The following is a 17,054-nucleotide window of genomic DNA, read 5'->3' on the forward strand; positions in this document are numbered from 1 at the left end:
CCTCAAAAAGGAAACAAACATAGAATGTGCGTAGATTACAAGGATTTAAATAAAGCATTCCCAAAAGACTCTTTCCCACTTCCCAACATCGATCGTATGATCGATGCCACGGTTGGCCAGGAGATCCTAACTTTTCTCGACGTCTACTCCAGGTACAATCAAATTTAGATGAACCCGGAGGACCAGGAAAAGACCTCGTTTACCACTATATATGGAACTTATTGTTACAACGTAATTCTCTTCGGGCTAAAAATGCAGGAGCTACATACCAATGCCTAGTTAACAAAATGTTCGAGGAACAGATAGGTAAATCGATGGAAGTTTACATTGATGATATGTTGGTTAACTCCCTGCGCGCAGAGGACCATTTAACTCATTTGCAGGAAACATTCAAAATCTTAAGGAAGTACAACATGAAGCTTAACCCGGAAAAATGTGCCTTCAGAGTCGGCTCGAGTAAGTTCCTCGGCCTCTTGGTGTCGAATCGGGGTATCGAAATTAACCCCGACAAGATCAAGGCCATCGAGGATATCACAGTCATGGATAGTGTGAAGGCCATGCAAAGGCTAACAAGATGAATAGCTGCCTTGGGTCGGTTCATTTCGAGGTCATCAGATCGAAGTCATAGGTTCTTTTCCTTGATCAAAAAGAAAAAGGATTTCGCATGGACCCCGGAATGCCAGCAAGCCTTGGAAGAATCGAAGCGATACTTATCGAGCCCGCCTTTGCTTCACACCCCGAAGGTAGATGAAAAGCTTTACTTATATTTGGCAGTATCTGAAATAGCGGTAAGTGGGGTACTAGTTTGAGAAGAGCAAGGTACGCAATTCCCTGTTTATTATGTAAGCCGAACTCTAGGAGATGCTGAAACTAGATACCCTTACTTAGAAAAATTAGCACTTGCATTAATAAGCGCATCTAGAAAGCTAAAGCCATATTTTCAGTGTCATCCCATATGTGTATTTACCACTTACCCCCTTCAAAATGTTTTACATAATCCTGAGCTATCAGGCCGGTTGGCCAAATGGGCCGTCGAACTTAGCGGGTACGATATCGAATATCAACCCTGAATGACCATCAAGTCTCAAATCCTAGCCGACTTCGTGGCCGATTTTACGCCGACCCTCGTACCCGAAGAGAAAGAACTCCCGCTAAGATCGGGTACATCATCGGGGGTATGGACCCTTTTCACGGACGGTGCCTCGAATGTGAAAGGGTCCGGGCTTGGCATTATCTTGAAGCCACCTACAGGCGACAATCTATCAAAATTTCTAGGTTGACTAATAATGAGGCCGAGTATGAGGCCATGATTGCAGGTCTCGAGCTAGCTAAAAGCTTGGGAGCAGAAGTCATTGAAGGCACGTGCGATTCACTGTTGGTGGTAAACCAAGTAAACAAAAGTTTTGAAGTTCGAGAGGTGCAACAGTACTTGGATAAGCTACAAGTAATTTTGCACCGCTTCAAGGAGTGGACTCTAGATCTTGTGCCTCGACAACAAAATAGTGAGGTCGATGCACTTGCTAACTTGGGATCCTCGGTTGAAGAAGATGATATCGTCCTGGGGATTGTCGTCCAATTATCAAGGTTTGTGGTTGAAGAAGTTCATACCGAGATAAATTCTACAAGTTTGACTTGGGATTGGAGAAATAAGTATATCGATTATTTAAAAAAATGAAAACTCCCATCGGACCACAAAGAATCGAGGGCCCTACGAACCAAGGCTGATAGGTTCACATTAGATGAAGATGGAACATTGTACATAAGAACGTTCGATGGACCATTAGCGGTATGTTTAGGGCAGGGGGACACCGATTATGTTCTACGAGAAATCCACGAAGGTACTTATGGGAATCACTCCGGCGCCGAGTCTTTGATTCGCAAAATTATCAGACCAGGGTATTTGCTGGGATAACATGAAAAAGGATGCTAAGAAGTTTGTTAAAAAATGTGATAAGTGCTAACGGTTTGCACCAATGATCCATTAGCCCGAGGAATAACTCCACTCGGTCCTATCCCGTGGCCTTTCATGAAATAAGGAATGGACATAGTCGACCCTCTACCAATGGCCCAGGTTAATCTAAATTTAGTTTGTTTATAACTGATTATTTTCTAAATGGGTGGAATCACAGGCCTTCGAGAAGGTCAGAGAAAAGGAAGTAATTGACTTCATCTGGGACCATCATATGTCGGTTCGGGATACCTGTCGAGATTGTATGTGACAATGGAGGCAATTCGTTGGCAGCAAGGTAATGGGGTTCCTCGAAGCGCACAAAATAAAGAGGATCTTATCAACACCATACCACCCAACAGGGAATGGACAGGCTGAGTCAACAAACAAAACTATCATCCAAAACCTAAAGAAAAGGTTGGACGATTCAAAGGGAAAATGGAGAGAAGTTTTGCCCGAGGTCCTTTGGGCATATCAAACAACATCAAAGTCAGGAACAAGGGCTACTCCGTTCTCTTTAATATATGGCTTCGAGGCCCTCATCCCTGTCGAGGTCGGAGAAACCAGCCCCAGGTTTTGACATGCATCGGAGGAGTCAAATCAAGAGGCTATGAATACTAGCCTCGAGCTATTAGATGAAAAACGAGTTGAAGCACTTGTTTGGATGGCCGCACAGAAGCAAAGAATCGAGAGATACTACAATAGAAGGACCAAGCTTCGACACTTTGGAATCGGGGACTTAGTTCTATGGAAAGTTACCCTCAATACTCGAGACCCGAATGAAGGGAAACTAGGCCCATATTGGGAAGGACCATACCGAGTCATTGGAGTTGTCGGTAAAGGATCTTACAAACTTAGCACAATGGAAGGTGAACAACTGACAAACAATTGGAACGTATCACTACTTAAACGATACTATTGCTAAGGTATGACTTTCTTCTTTTGTCCATTTGAATTTGAAACTAATCCATTACAAGTGATCGATAGAAGATATCGAAGACACCTTTCTACACGAAGTCCTTAGGTTTTAAACCGCATGAAAGGCGTAACGATCTGGGCATTGTCTCGAAGAGAGGCTCGGTGAAATAGACATGTCTGTGAAGATGCGGACTACCTGCACCTGGACAGAAAGACCCTATGAAGCTTCACTGTTCCCTGGGATTGGCTTTGGGCCTTTCCTGTGCAGCTTAGGTGGAAGGCGAAGAAGGCCTCCTTCCCGGGGGGCCCGAGCCATCAGTGAGATACCACTCTGGAAGGGCTAGAATTCTAACCTTGTGTCAGGACCTACGGGCCAAGGGACNGGGGGGGGGGGGGGGGGGAGAGCCATCAGTGAGATACCAATCTGGAAGGGCTAGAAATCTTGATGCTAGTGACGATATCGATCGTTTCCTTGATATGGAGCCTTAGATCAGATCTTGTCCCAAATTGGTTTTGCCGGCGAGGTTTTTAACGAGGCAACAACTATGTGCTACCTAAGGAGAACTCGGCATTATCCAAGGCTTCTTTTCAATCAACCTCGAGTACTGGGGGGTATCACCATCGGAGAATATATTTTCAAGGAAAATACTTCACGCCAAAGAGGGCCTCGATAGGAGAACTTTGTAATAGGCCAAACGGTCAGATGAACAGTGTCCATGGAGAATAGTCGAGCCCCAACGGCAAAACAGGTATGCATTATTTAAAGAAGCATTCTTTCTATATCAAAACACTTTGTGTCTCAAATAAGTCTACTATTATACGAGCTTCACACTAATAATTCTACGAGAAACGGCTCAAGAGCCAGAACGCAAATGCACCCCGAATACTGGGGACTGTCATTGACAGCCAACACATCTGAGCCATCAAAAACTTGAATTCATAATATCTCAAATAGGCATCCCCTCGATATAAAGGCCAAGGCTATCATACTCGGGGACTAACCAAGTTTGAAAGGTTATCAGGAAACAAGCTCAAGAGACATACCCGAAGGCTACGACCATATTAGAGACTACAGTCACATAAAAAAGGCTACGACAGAAATAATACGGCTCGGAGACGTCCGACTCCCGCCATAAATTAAAAGCGTTCAAACACTTTGAAAGTCCGGTTAAATCAGGCTACCCTCGACAAAAGCAAATAATTTAAAGGCTTCGATAAAATTAGCCCTCAAATATTTTAAAGGCTTCGATAACATCCGCCTTCGAAAAAACCTCAAGGGGTATTCGATTATCGTTACATAAACGAATTATAAATGAGGTTCCAATCGATCGAACCTTAAAAAAACCCAACGGGTACAAAAAACACATGCTAAGGCATAGAAAAATTTTCACTAAGTCTTTTAGCCGAAAAGAGGGAAAAATTATAGCTGCTTTAGAGGCCGAATTGGCCCAACTTAAAGAGCCTTAGGGCCAACCTAAAAGAGCCTAAGGGCCAATATAAAATTGCCTAAGGTCCAAAGAATGTAGAATTCAAGACCTTACTCTCACTCAACTAGGATTCAAGAGTCACATCATTCCGAGCTCGCGTCAAATCAACTTAAGCTTAGCTCGAGGATTAGCAAAAACCTTAAGAGGTATTCTATTTTAAAGATCGCCCATCGATCAATAAAAACCTAATGGTTTATTATATTCTGAGTCCAAGCCAATATTCGGACTGATCACTGGATTTATAACATCAGTTTTTTTCACAAATGAAGACGAAACGGAATTCAATACAAATCGAAGATAAAGCAAAGAGATTCTTTATATTTATAAGTGATGTTTACAAATATATTTACAATACCCACGAGGGGACCTTACACAAAAACACAAAAACAAAATAAAGGAACCTAATCTACTTCGGGGCCACGTCCTCAAGAACCACATCTCTAGAAGCCACATCCTCGGGAGCTGCATTTTCGGGAGTCGTGTCTTCGAGAACCTACTCCTCGGGGACTTTATCATTATATCCTCCGCTCTCGGAGCCACTAGCATAATTCTCATCATCAAATAGCAAAGCGGCAACCTCCTCCTCCAAAGTCTTTGCTTTTTCAATGTCGGTTGAGAGGTCGAAGCCACGAGCATGCACCTCCTCGAGGGTTTCTCTCCAGGACTGTCGCCTGGCATGGTCGAGAGCACATGATAACTTAACTTCGGCTGCAGTAGAGATCTCGTATGCCCGAGTGTTAGCGGCTTCAGCGCCAGCTCGGTACGAAGACACAAATGCCTCTACATCAGATTTGGACTTTGCAAGCTCAGTAGTAGATTTAGCGTCGAGCTCCTTGATTTGCAGCTTCAGTCTAGGGTTTCCTCCTTTACACTTTGAAGATGGCGTTCAATTGAAGTCAGTTTCTTCCGAAGAGTATCTTTCTCTAAGGCGAGACGGTCCATACATTGCTTCCATCCTAGGGTCTCAGCATCCTTCATCTTGAGCTCCTCTTGAAAATGCTCCACCAGCTCGCCTTTCTGCTGGGCCTGCTGATGTTTCAAGCGTCAATATCACACAAGAAGGGGGGGGGGGTGATTTGTGTGGTACCCAATTTTCGCTTAACTGAACTATAGAAGAACCTGGTTCTTCTAGGCATTCCAACTACTACTATTCGCGGAATAATAAACACAGAAAAGAAAGAACACAAAGATTTTTATATGGAAAACACCTGGCTCAAACGGTGAAAAAACCACGACCTACTACTCAGGAGGATTTTCCCAAACTTCCTCTAAAATCACTGAGCCAAAATAGAATTTACAAAAACTCTTTGTAAACCTAAGGATTAACTCTAATCCCGTTGCGGCACACAACCTCAACTATTGTGACAACTTCAAGTTAACTCTAACTTGAACACTCAAGGTACCTAATACAATTGCTTCTGTGAAAGATGAAAGGTACAATGTATAATCACCTACTACAATTGAAGTAGAATAAAAGATAGACACATGGAACTGGTTCTTCTATCTCGTTCAAGTAGCTTCAGGATTGCACACTCAAATCACACATAAATTGCTTGCAAAATCGCCTTGCTCTTTTGCTCTCAATTTAAGTTTAACTTCTGCTTATGTGCATACTAAAAGTACAAGAGGGGGTGAATTGTAAATTATTCAAAATAAATTGCTTATAAGTTGACTTATAACTAGAGTAGTCGACTGGATATGGTAATTAAGCAGGTAGATATCTTAAATTAAAATGCAGAAAGTAATTTGCATGAATTAAAGAAACCAGGATTTTATACTGGTTCCGATTCAATGTGAATCCTAATCCAGTCCCCTTGGGTTGCAAGGGAGTTCTCTTCTAGTAAATGAGTTTCTTTCGAGTACAGATGTGATGAATATCGCTCAGTTCTTCTAGCACTCATTTTGATATAATGCCTCACTAGTTGTGTACCCTCTTTCTATCCCTGACTTGTTACACAGCAGATTTAAGTAAGCTACTATGTTTGTTTGCAGTAGAATAAGGAGAGTATTTTGGTTCGATCAAAGTATGTCTAGACTAGGGTTTACAAGGGAGTATTTATACTATAATGAACGGTAGAGGCTTGTCAACCCAAGGGTTTTGATCCTTGGAGAGAATTGATTCTTTCCAAGAATAAGGAGTGAGCCGTTAGCTCCACTTGATCTTCTTTCCTTTGGCAGATGATTGCAATGTGAGATATTCCTTGATTGTTGGATCTTCCAAAAACGATCGCTTCCCAGATCTTCTTCCATTTTTTATTCTTCCGTGATTCTGCCTTGATTATTCCAGCTCCGCTAATCCCTAATCTTCTGCCTTGCTTATTCTAGTTCCGTTAATCATGCTGCTGCTGATTTGATGCTGATTTGATTTCCCAGATTTACGAAGCTAATCCTGATTTGCTGATGAATATTTATTTCTTTCCTTGTAAATCCTTGCGAGTGAATTCTTCCCTTGTTTGTCATGAACTATCTCGGCAGTTCTTCTTTACTTCTTTGAGTTCTTGCATATGTATATTAATTGCATCATTAAAACATGATCTAACAATCTCCCCCTTTTTGATGATGGCAAAATAATATACTGTGTAAAGAAGTAAACATCAGTCGACTTCCCTGTATTTTATTGGTCGACTTGACTCCCCCTCAATGTATGCAGTCGACTTGGCTTGTTCATGAATCTCCCCCTAAATGGGTGCAGTCGACTTGTACCTGTTTAGTATACATATAGAGTACTACCTATGCATTTATAAGAAGTGTGTGGTCATGTTGCACACATAGTCGACTTGTACCTGTACCTGTATAGTACCTGTTCACATAACGCCATAACACATAGCAAACACATAATACCAGAACACATAATGATCTAACAGACATATTTTCTCCCCCTTTTTGACATCAGCAAAGAGGGATGAGAGGCATATCTAGCAAAACATAGCACCCATCGGCTGATTAAACAGCCCACAACACCAAAAAAAAGAAAAATTATCCAGGGGCACAGCCTACAAAACCACCAGAACAAGTTGCAATAACACATATAGTTTTGAAAAACATCCACACTAGCGGCGCAAGAAATAGGTAAGAGTGTTGCAGATGGACTCCTTCATTTGTTCGAAGCTTGTATTTGCAAAGATGCTCATACCATCTAGCCTGTCGTGCACCTCCTTGAAAGCTTTGACAAAATTTTCCCTGACTCTGAGAACAACAACTCTGATTTTGGACACGTCAGACCCTGTTTCCTTTGAGATAGAATGAATGCCACCCACAGTGGACTGAGTAGCTGAAAGAAGAGTCTTGATGTCAGAGAGTTTGGAGTCAATGGAGCTAAGTTTTTCACTCAGCTCAGAACTGGCAAGAGTAGGAGGAGGAACAACTGAGGGAGTTTTGGCTTCTATAGGACTCTGTTTGGCTTCACTCTCACTTTTCTTAACCCAGGAGCCCTTAATACTCACATACCCCATACTAGCAAAGGCTCTAGAATTGTAGCAGTTTGAGACAGTGATGAAGGGATAATCAGACAATGAGATTTGATGGGCTTCCAGAATATGGGTGATTGCCATACCATAGGGTAAACTAGTGGGATCTTCGGCACTTTCTATCATGAAATTTATGACCCAGGAGGAAAGCTTGAGTTTGAGTTTGGTGATGAGACAGTAGACAAAGAATGTATCCCTTTGAGAGAAAGTTGAAAAAGAGCCAGTACGGGGAAGTAAGGTGGTTGCCACAATATGGGCCAGAACTCGAGTCTCAAAACTCACATCACTAGGACCCAATTGATTTGGAAGGGTTTAAGAGGGATTTTCAACAATGCATTGTTTGGCTTGGTCAAAAGTAATTTCAAAGTTATCAGGACATACATTTTTAAACAGAGTCGGGAAACCAGAGCAACGACATTGGAAAAGTGAATCAAACAGGGCACAATCAAGAACAATGTGTTTACCTAGTACTAGAGATTCTAGCCTATCTGGTTTATTTGAGCGGAGATTGGCATAAAACATACGAACTAAGGGCTCATAAACCTTAGGCGGAGGAACGGAAAGAAATTTTTCCCACCCCTGATAGACAAAAAGATCTTTTACCTTACAGTCGAGAGCTTCCATATCATCAAGATCCACGACCCTTCCATGGGGGTCTTGGAATGTTTTGCCATTGAAGAAGAGGTTTTGCAGAAGGTTTTGGAGAGAAGATGGGTGTGAGGGTGACTGAAGAGGTTCTCTAACTTAAGAAGGAAATATTTGACGGTTGAGTGCAGAAAAGGAAAAGGTGTCAGTTGAGGAGATGTGATGATTGGCTTTCCATCTTCGTACTGCAAACTGATGTGAAAAGAGAGTGAAAGAATCGGGGGCACAATTAATGTGTGGGAAAGGACAATTATAACACTTTTTATAAAAAGAGCACATAGGTCCTAAGAGTTTTTAGACCAGCAAATAATACCAAGTAATTTTCTCAAAGTACAAAATATTTCTTCCAGCAAAGGCTTATTAAAAATATCGGCTAATTGAGCAGCGGTACCAACAAAAGCTATTTCTACATCACCTTTAAGAATATGATCTCTAATAAAATGATGCTATCTATATGCTTTGCTCTAGAGTGATGCACAGGATTTTTTGAAAGGCAAATAGCACTAGAATTATCACAGAAAATTTGTATAGGTTTAAATGAAAGTTCATAGTCACCCAGTTGATGAGAAATCCACAGAAGTTGTGCACAACATTGTCCAATTGCAATGTATTCAGCTTCTGTAGTGGACAAGGCGACTGATGCTTGCTTTTTGCTATTCCAGGATATTAATGCCTTTCCTAGTAATTGACAAGTGCCACTTGCGCTCTTTCTATCTTCTTTATCACCTGAAAGATCAGCATCTGAAAAACCTTCTAATTTAAATGAATTAGAGCGAGGATACCATAATCCATAAGATATTGTTCCAATGAGATATCGAATGATTCTTTTTACAGCAGTCAGATGTGACTCCTTGGGAGCCGACTAAAACCTGGTGCATTTACATACGCTAAACATAATATCTGGTCGGCTTGCTGTCAGATATAGTAGTGATTCAATCATTCCTCTGTATTTGGTTTCATCGACTGGAGTGCCCTGTTCATCTTTATCCAAATTTGTAGCAGGGCTCATAGGAGTCCCAATTGACTTAGCATTGCTCCTACCAAAATTTTAAATCAGCTCCTTTGTGTATTTAGTCTGACAAATAAAAGTTCCTTCTTCGGTTTGTTGAATTTGTAGCCCAAGAAAGAATGTGAGTTCACCCATCATGCTCATTTCAAACTCACTTTGCATAAGACTTGAAAATTCCTTGCACATAAGAGGGTTAGCACTTCCAAAAATAATATCATCTACATAAATTTGAATAATAAGATTACCTTCCGTTGATCGTTTAATGAACAAGGTAGTGTCTATTTTACCTCTGGTAAAGCCATGATCAACAAGGAAAGTACTCAACCTATCATACCAGGCACGTGGAGCTTGTTTCAAACCATATAATGCTTTAGTAAGCTTGTATGCATGGTATGGAAATTTTGAATCCTCAACGCCTGGAGGCTGTTTTACAAAGACTCCTTCCTCGATGAATCCATTCAAAAAGGAACTTTTGACATCCATTTGAAACAGCCTGAACCCTTTAAAAGATGCGTATGCCAAGAGAATTCGTATAGATTCCAACAGAGCCACTGGGGCAAAGGTCTCATCATAGTCGACTCCTTCTTGCTGTGAATAGCCCTGAGCAACTAATCTCGCCTTATTTCTTATAACTTTTCCATCCTCGTTCAATTTGTTTCTGAATACCCATTTTGTTTCGATTACAAACACATTATCCAGTTTGGGTATTAGTTTCCATACTTGATTCTTGCTGAATTGATCCAATTCCTCTTGCATGGCTTGCACCCAGCTTAAATCCTTCAGTTTTTCCTCTACCTTTTTTGGCTCAACTTGAGAAATCAATGCAATATTTGCTTTCTTTTTTAGGGCAGCCCTGGTTTTCATTCCTTCATTTGGATCCCCTATAATGTATTTCTGAGGATATTCGGGTTCGCTTCTCTATTTATTCAGTCGGACTATACTTGTAGTCGACTCTGCTTGTTGATCTGGAGTATTGTTGCTGTTTTCTATAGTTGACTCAATCATGCTAGTCGTGTTAGTTGACTCCTGTGATTTTCCTTTGTCCCGAGCTCCTTGAGTTTGTTCTTCGTCACCTGCAGTTGTTACTTTCTCGACCAAAGGATTATTTTCATCGAATATAACATGTAAAGATTCTTCTACACATAAGGTACGTTTATTAAAGACTCTAAAAGATCTGCTATTTAATGAATAGCCAAGAAAAATACCTTCATCACTTCTTGGATCAAACTTTCCAAGATTGTCCTTACCATTATTGTGAATAAAATATTTGCTTCCAAAGGGATGAAAATAACTAATATTTAGACGTTTACCTTTTCAGAGTTCATAGGGGGTCTTTTTCAGAATTGGCCTTATGAGGCAACGATTGAGAATGTGACATGCAGTACTTACGCCTTCTGCCCAGAAATGATTTGGCAATGAATGTTCTAGTAGCATGGTTCTTGCCATATCTTGAAGGGTTCTGTTCTTCCTTTCTACAACCCCATTTTGCTGTGGTGAGCATGGTGCAGAGAAATTGTGAGTGTATCGTTGATCGTTACAGAAGTCCTCAAAAGCTCTGCTTTCAAATTCTCCTCCATGGTCACTCTGAATTTTTGAGATCAGATATCCCTTTTCTCTTTCAATCCTTTTGCAGAAAACTTCAAAGATCTTAAGGCTTCATCCTTATGAGACAGGAAAATCACCCAAGTGAAACGTGAAAAGTCATCAACAATAACAAAAGCATATTTCTTACCTCCTAAGCTAGCAGTTCTAGTAGGTCCGAATAAATCCATATGAAGTAGTTGCAAAGGTTTCGAAGTAGACACAATATCTTTGTTTTTGAAAGAGTTTCTAGTTTGCTTACCCATTTGGCTTGCATCACAAATGTGAGTTCTAGAAAAATTCAGCTTAGGCAAGCCAATAACTAAATCATGTTTGGATAGTTTTTCAATCAAATGTATGCTTGCGTGGCCAAGTCTTCTGTGCCATAACCAGGGATCATCAGAAATAGAGGTTAAGCAGATGTGGCCATCTATATTTTCAAATCCATCAAGTATATAAACATTTCCATACCTTTTTCCCGGAAGGATTATCTTACCTGATTCGTCTTCAATAGCACAACCTGTTCTTTTAATCTTTACCTCATAACCTGAGTCGCAGAGTTGACTTATACTTAGGAGATTGTAGTTTAGGCCATCAACAAGATATACTTCCGTAATATCACAATTGTTGTTGAAGGGAATTGTTCCAGTGCCAACTACTTTGCCCCTTGAATCGTCTCCAAATCTTACACTTCCTCCATCGATCTTTGTAACTTCTTTGAGTAGGTTTTTATCACCTGTCATGTGGCTGGAACACGCACTATCTAGATACCATTTTCCTTTGCGGCTTACTCTATGGTGTTCCTGCATGACAAGATCATCACTTTCTTTTAGGTACCCAAGCTTGCTTGGGTCCTGGAGAGTTAGTGTTACTAGGTTTAGAATTTTTTGGCTTCCAAACCCATCTTGCCATATTAGATTTTCGAAAGTGACAATTGGAATATTTGCACCCACTTATATTGCAATAAAGACATTTAGCTCCAGACCTACTTTCAGGTCTCTCATACGTGTTAGAACCAGCCGATTAGAGTTAGTTGGTTTCTTCCCAGTTGACTTGTAAGTCATCTGGTCCGATCGACTGGTCGATTTGGTTCTGATTGGTTCCTTTCTAGTTGACTTGTAAGTCGTCTGGTTTGACTTGACAGAACTGTGACGGGTGGATTTGCGCAAGCTGTTAAGCTGTATTTGCAATTCCTCAAACTCTTCTTGAAGTACTTCTTTTTCGATTTCACATACTTCATGTTTGAGTTTCCAGTCTTTGACTTCCTTAGTAAGTCTCTTAAGTTCATTCATCATTCATTGAGACTCCTTTAAGGTAGAGTCAAGAATATCCTGCAATTCATTACATCTCTCACAGTCATAAGATCTTACCTCGCTAGTTTCACCTCGTGCCATGAAGCAGTTTTCATCATCTGAATCATCTTCATCTGTCCAGCACCCTGAGGTTTTGTCTATTTCATTTTCCAGAAATGTCATAAAGCAAAGATTTGCTATTTCTTCATGGTCTGATTCATCCTCATCGCTCCAGCTTCTGAAAGATTTGTTCTTGTTGAAGCCTCTAGAGATCTTCCTTTTCAGTTCTGGACATTCAGCTTGAACGTGACCGAATTTTCCACATTCGTAGCATTTGCCGTCGTTCTTGTCCTGTTCATTGTACTGCTTGGATCGTCTTGGAGGGAATCTTCCTTTCTTTGTGTTTCTGTATCTTCTCATTAGTCCATCCATGCTTCTAGACATCATAGCAATATCTTCTTGTAGAGCTTCAGGATCATCAGTTTCATTTTCAGCTAATTCAGTGGATGCTTTGAATGCAACTGTTTTCTTTTTCTCCTCTTGATTTGTCTTTTTCAGATGCGTCCTTTCAAAAGCAATGAGTTCTCCTCGTAGTTCATCATAGGATGATTTGTTTAGGTCTTGAGATTCCAGCGTGACTACTTTGGTCTGCCAAGTGGTTGGCAACTTCTGAGAACTTTTCTGACTTGTTCACCACTGGGGTAGGGCTTGCCAAAAGCATTTAAGTCACTGATTATCTTACTAAACTTGGCAAACATTTCCTCAATGGATTCTCCTTCTTTCATTGAGAAGAGTTCGTAGTCATGAACTAGCATGTTGATGTGAGTTTCCTTTACTTTGCTGGTTCCCTCATAAGTGACCTCAAGTTTGTCCCACATCTCTTTGGCTGTATCACAACTCGATATTTTCTCATATTCTTCACCACTTATGGCGTTGTAAAGAAGATTCCTTGCCTTGTTGTTCACTTGTACAATTTCCAGTTGCTCCTTTGAGTATGAGTCTATGTCATCAGGATCAGCGAGTGGTGGAGTGCTAGCAGGTAGTGGATAATTTCCCTTTTTGATGGCTCTCCATACTTTTAAAATCGTATGCTTTGGTAAAGATTTCCATTCGTACTTTCCAATGAGAGAAGTGCTGTCCATTGAAGTATGACGGTCTAACTTGTGAAGTTCCTTCCTGAAAGAGAGCTCCTATGATAACCTGATTTGCCATGATCTTTTCTCACAAGCTGTTAAGCAAAAGACCAAATATGAGCCTTGCTCTGATACCAATTGAAAGTACAAGAGGGGGTGGGGGGTGAATTGTAAATTATTTAAAATAAATCGCTTATAAGTTGACTTATAACTAGAGTAGTCGACTGGATATGGTAATTAAGCAGGTATGATATCTTAAATTAAAATGTAAAAAGTAATTTGCAGGAATTAAAGACACCAGGATTTTATACTGGTTCGGATTCAATGTGAATCCTAATCCAGTCCCCTTGGGTTGAAAGGGAGTTCTCTTCTAGTAAATGAGTTTCTTTCGAGTACAGATGTGATGAATATCGCTCAGTTCTTCTAGCACTCATTTTGATACAATGCCTCACCAGTTGTGTACCCTCTTTCTATCCCTGACTTGTTTCACAGCAGATTTAAGTAAGCTACTATGTTTGTTTGCAGTAGAATAAGGAGAGTATTTTGGTTCGATCAAAGTATGTCTAGACTAGGGTTTACAAGGGAGTATTTATACTATAATGAACGGTAGAGGCTTGTCAACCCAAGGGTTTTGATCCTTGGAGAGAATTGATTCTTTCCAAGAATAAGGAGTGAGCCGTTAGCTCCACTTGATCTTCTTTCCTTTGGCAGATGATTGCAATGCGAGATATTCCTTGATTGTTGGATCTTCCAAAAACGATCGCTTCCCAAATCTTCTTCTATCTTTTATTCTTCCGTGATTCCGCCTTGATTATTCCAGCTCCGCTAATCCCTGATCTTCTACCTTGATTTTTCTAGTTCCGTTAATCATGATGCTGCTGATTTGATGCTGGTTTGATTTCCCAGATTTACGAAGCTAATCCTGATTTGCTGATGAATATTTATTTCTTTCCTTGTAAATCCTTGCGAGTGAATTCTTCCCTTGTTTGTCATGAACTATCTCGGCAGTTCTTCTTTACTTCTTTGAGTTCCTGCACATGTATATTAATTGCATCATTAAAACATGATCTAACACATACCTGTAAAAGAGAGCAACACTGACATTTAATAGGTTAGTAATCAGAGTTTGACTGGGATTCAATTGCTAATCTTCTATCGCAGAAGAGTTCATGATGATCTCAAGCTCTAACACTATCTTCATCCTAAACTGTGTTCTTTTCATGTTAGGAGTATTTCTCTTTTTATCCAATATGCAACCTTTTTGATCAGATAAGGAGATATTGCTGCTTGACCAGTTAGACTTATCTCCTTCACGTGCATCTCACATGTACAGGTTGATCATGACTGTGCTTTACAAGATGGACCTGGTCTATGTTTGAGTTCTTTTGTCAATTGTCAAAACTTCACCTGTTCTTAGGACAACAAATTCCCCCTTTTTGATGATGACAAACTATGTGCTTTTTACTTATGTGGATCCTGTAAGAACTCAGCTTAACCATCAATACAAAATTTAGAAAATTCACTTATCATCAATGACCAGGTTAATTAGGTTATAAATATCACTTATTCAGAATATGTAAAGCACAATATCTCTTCCCCCTTTTGGCATTATCGAAAAGTTGCATATAAAGTGTGAGTCCCAGAAATAATAAGTACTCATGACCACTGGGGCAACTGCAAGTGCAATTATGGTTTAATCATCAGTAATCAAGCAAACATATTTAAACTATCAAGGAAAGATTAACATTGAACAAGAGCAAAACAATAGATATCATTGATAAAGATATGTTGCTACCACAATCCACAACCAGAAAGAAAAAAACATTTAAAACATGAGCAAAAAGATAGAAAAATCCCTAATCTATCTAGAATAAGTGGGTACCAATTGTACCTTGGGGTTTGGGGGTACAATTTTATAGGTGTAGGGTCTAGGGTTATATTTTGTATTTTTTTGCTCATTAGTCCCTAGGTCTTTTGTGTATTAGGTCCTTAGGGTCTTTTTTATTTATTTTTATTCTAAAGAGGATCTATAAGGGTCCCTAGGCTTAATGGACTAACCGAATTGGGCCAAGAACTGGACTCTAAAACTCTTAAAATTGTGATCCAACACCTTAATTGACTCCTTTTAAAATAAGATAAAAATACTACACAATGCAAAAGCTAACATGAAACTATTATATATTTTTTGTATTTTCAAGATTATGTAAAGATAGAAATAATGTACTATTTTTGTATTTTTTTATTTAAATGAAAGATACGTAAGCTAAAATAATTTTTTGTAATTTTCTATTTTTATGACGAAAATAAAGGAAAGAAGTCAAAAATAGTTGAAATAGCTATATTAGGCCTATATTAAATATTTACATGCTAAAATATAAGAAATCTTGGGGAGGGTCAAAAATCACATGTCTACAGCTGCCCCTCTTTGACTGGAAAATGCGAAGCGTTTTCGGACAAAGAACGACTAGATAGATATTTTGACCCGCCCCTTATTTAAAGTGACCAAAACTAAGAGAAAAGGGGAATGTGACCGAGTCCTGGTGTCTGAGCTGCCTACATATCCTTGGCTATAAAGGAATCAGGCCACGTGTAGTTCAAAAGTGAGTGCGATGATGGAGTATGCCAAGGTGGAGAGCCAGTCGAGGTGCCGTTCCGCCGAGGTTCCGATCCGCGGTCCTGATGTTACATAAAAAACCAAAACATGAAAAAGACTAGCTAAGCCTGTCAACTACGAGTTACAAGATTCCTATCTATAAATCTTCTGAAGCTTGATCTTGAGTCTTGAGTGGTTTATCATGCAGACTTTAGATTTGAACCTTGACGCTTGCTAGTTGCAGGTGCTAGTTCATCCTTCTTCAGCTTTTTGGAACAAGACCAGGTATGCAGTGCTTGTGACCTCGACCATGTCTTGAACATCCCACATCTTTCATCAGCTTCTGCATTTGGATTAACTTCTTGCCTTTCTCTTCTTTTTTTTATTGTGACTAACTTATGTTGATCACCTCGGACTGTTGACTCGCATTCTTGCCGCGAACTTCTTTTGTTGCTGACTTAAATTGCGTTCTGAAGTGAATTCCCTTATTCTCCAAGTAGGCACCTGATTGCCAATACTTGAACTGTCTTCTTTCGAAACTTGGACTGCCTTCCCATTGTTCTCCAGGTGGGCGCCTGATTACCAATATTTGCACTGCTTTCCCTTTGAACTGCCTTCCCTTGAAACTTGAACTGTCTTCCCTTGTTCTCCAGGTGGGCGCCTGATTTCCGAAACTTTTTGTGTTCCCTTGTTTTCCATGTGGCTTTCTGCAACCAAAACAAACAAAACAAACGAGATTTTCTGCCCCAGTTTGCACTAGGAAGATTTGTGAGTTGTTAGCAAAATAGTAAACCACTTATACTACTGATGGAATGATGATAGTAAACTAAAGACGAGACTAGGATGTGCGTCTCCTACGAATAAAACCAAGAAACTTTGACTAGCAAATGTGCCTGCTAAAATAAAACCTGAATGAACCAAACTAGGAAGTGTGTCTCCTATGGGTGAATTTAAACTTAGGAAGTGCGTCTCCTAGGGGTG

The sequence above is a fragment of the Nicotiana attenuata genome, unplaced genomic scaffold (genome assembly GCF_001879085.1).
Source record: "Nicotiana attenuata strain UT unplaced genomic scaffold, NIATTr2, whole genome shotgun sequence".
In the NCBI taxonomy this organism is placed as follows: domain Eukaryota; kingdom Viridiplantae; phylum Streptophyta; class Magnoliopsida; order Solanales; family Solanaceae; genus Nicotiana; species Nicotiana attenuata.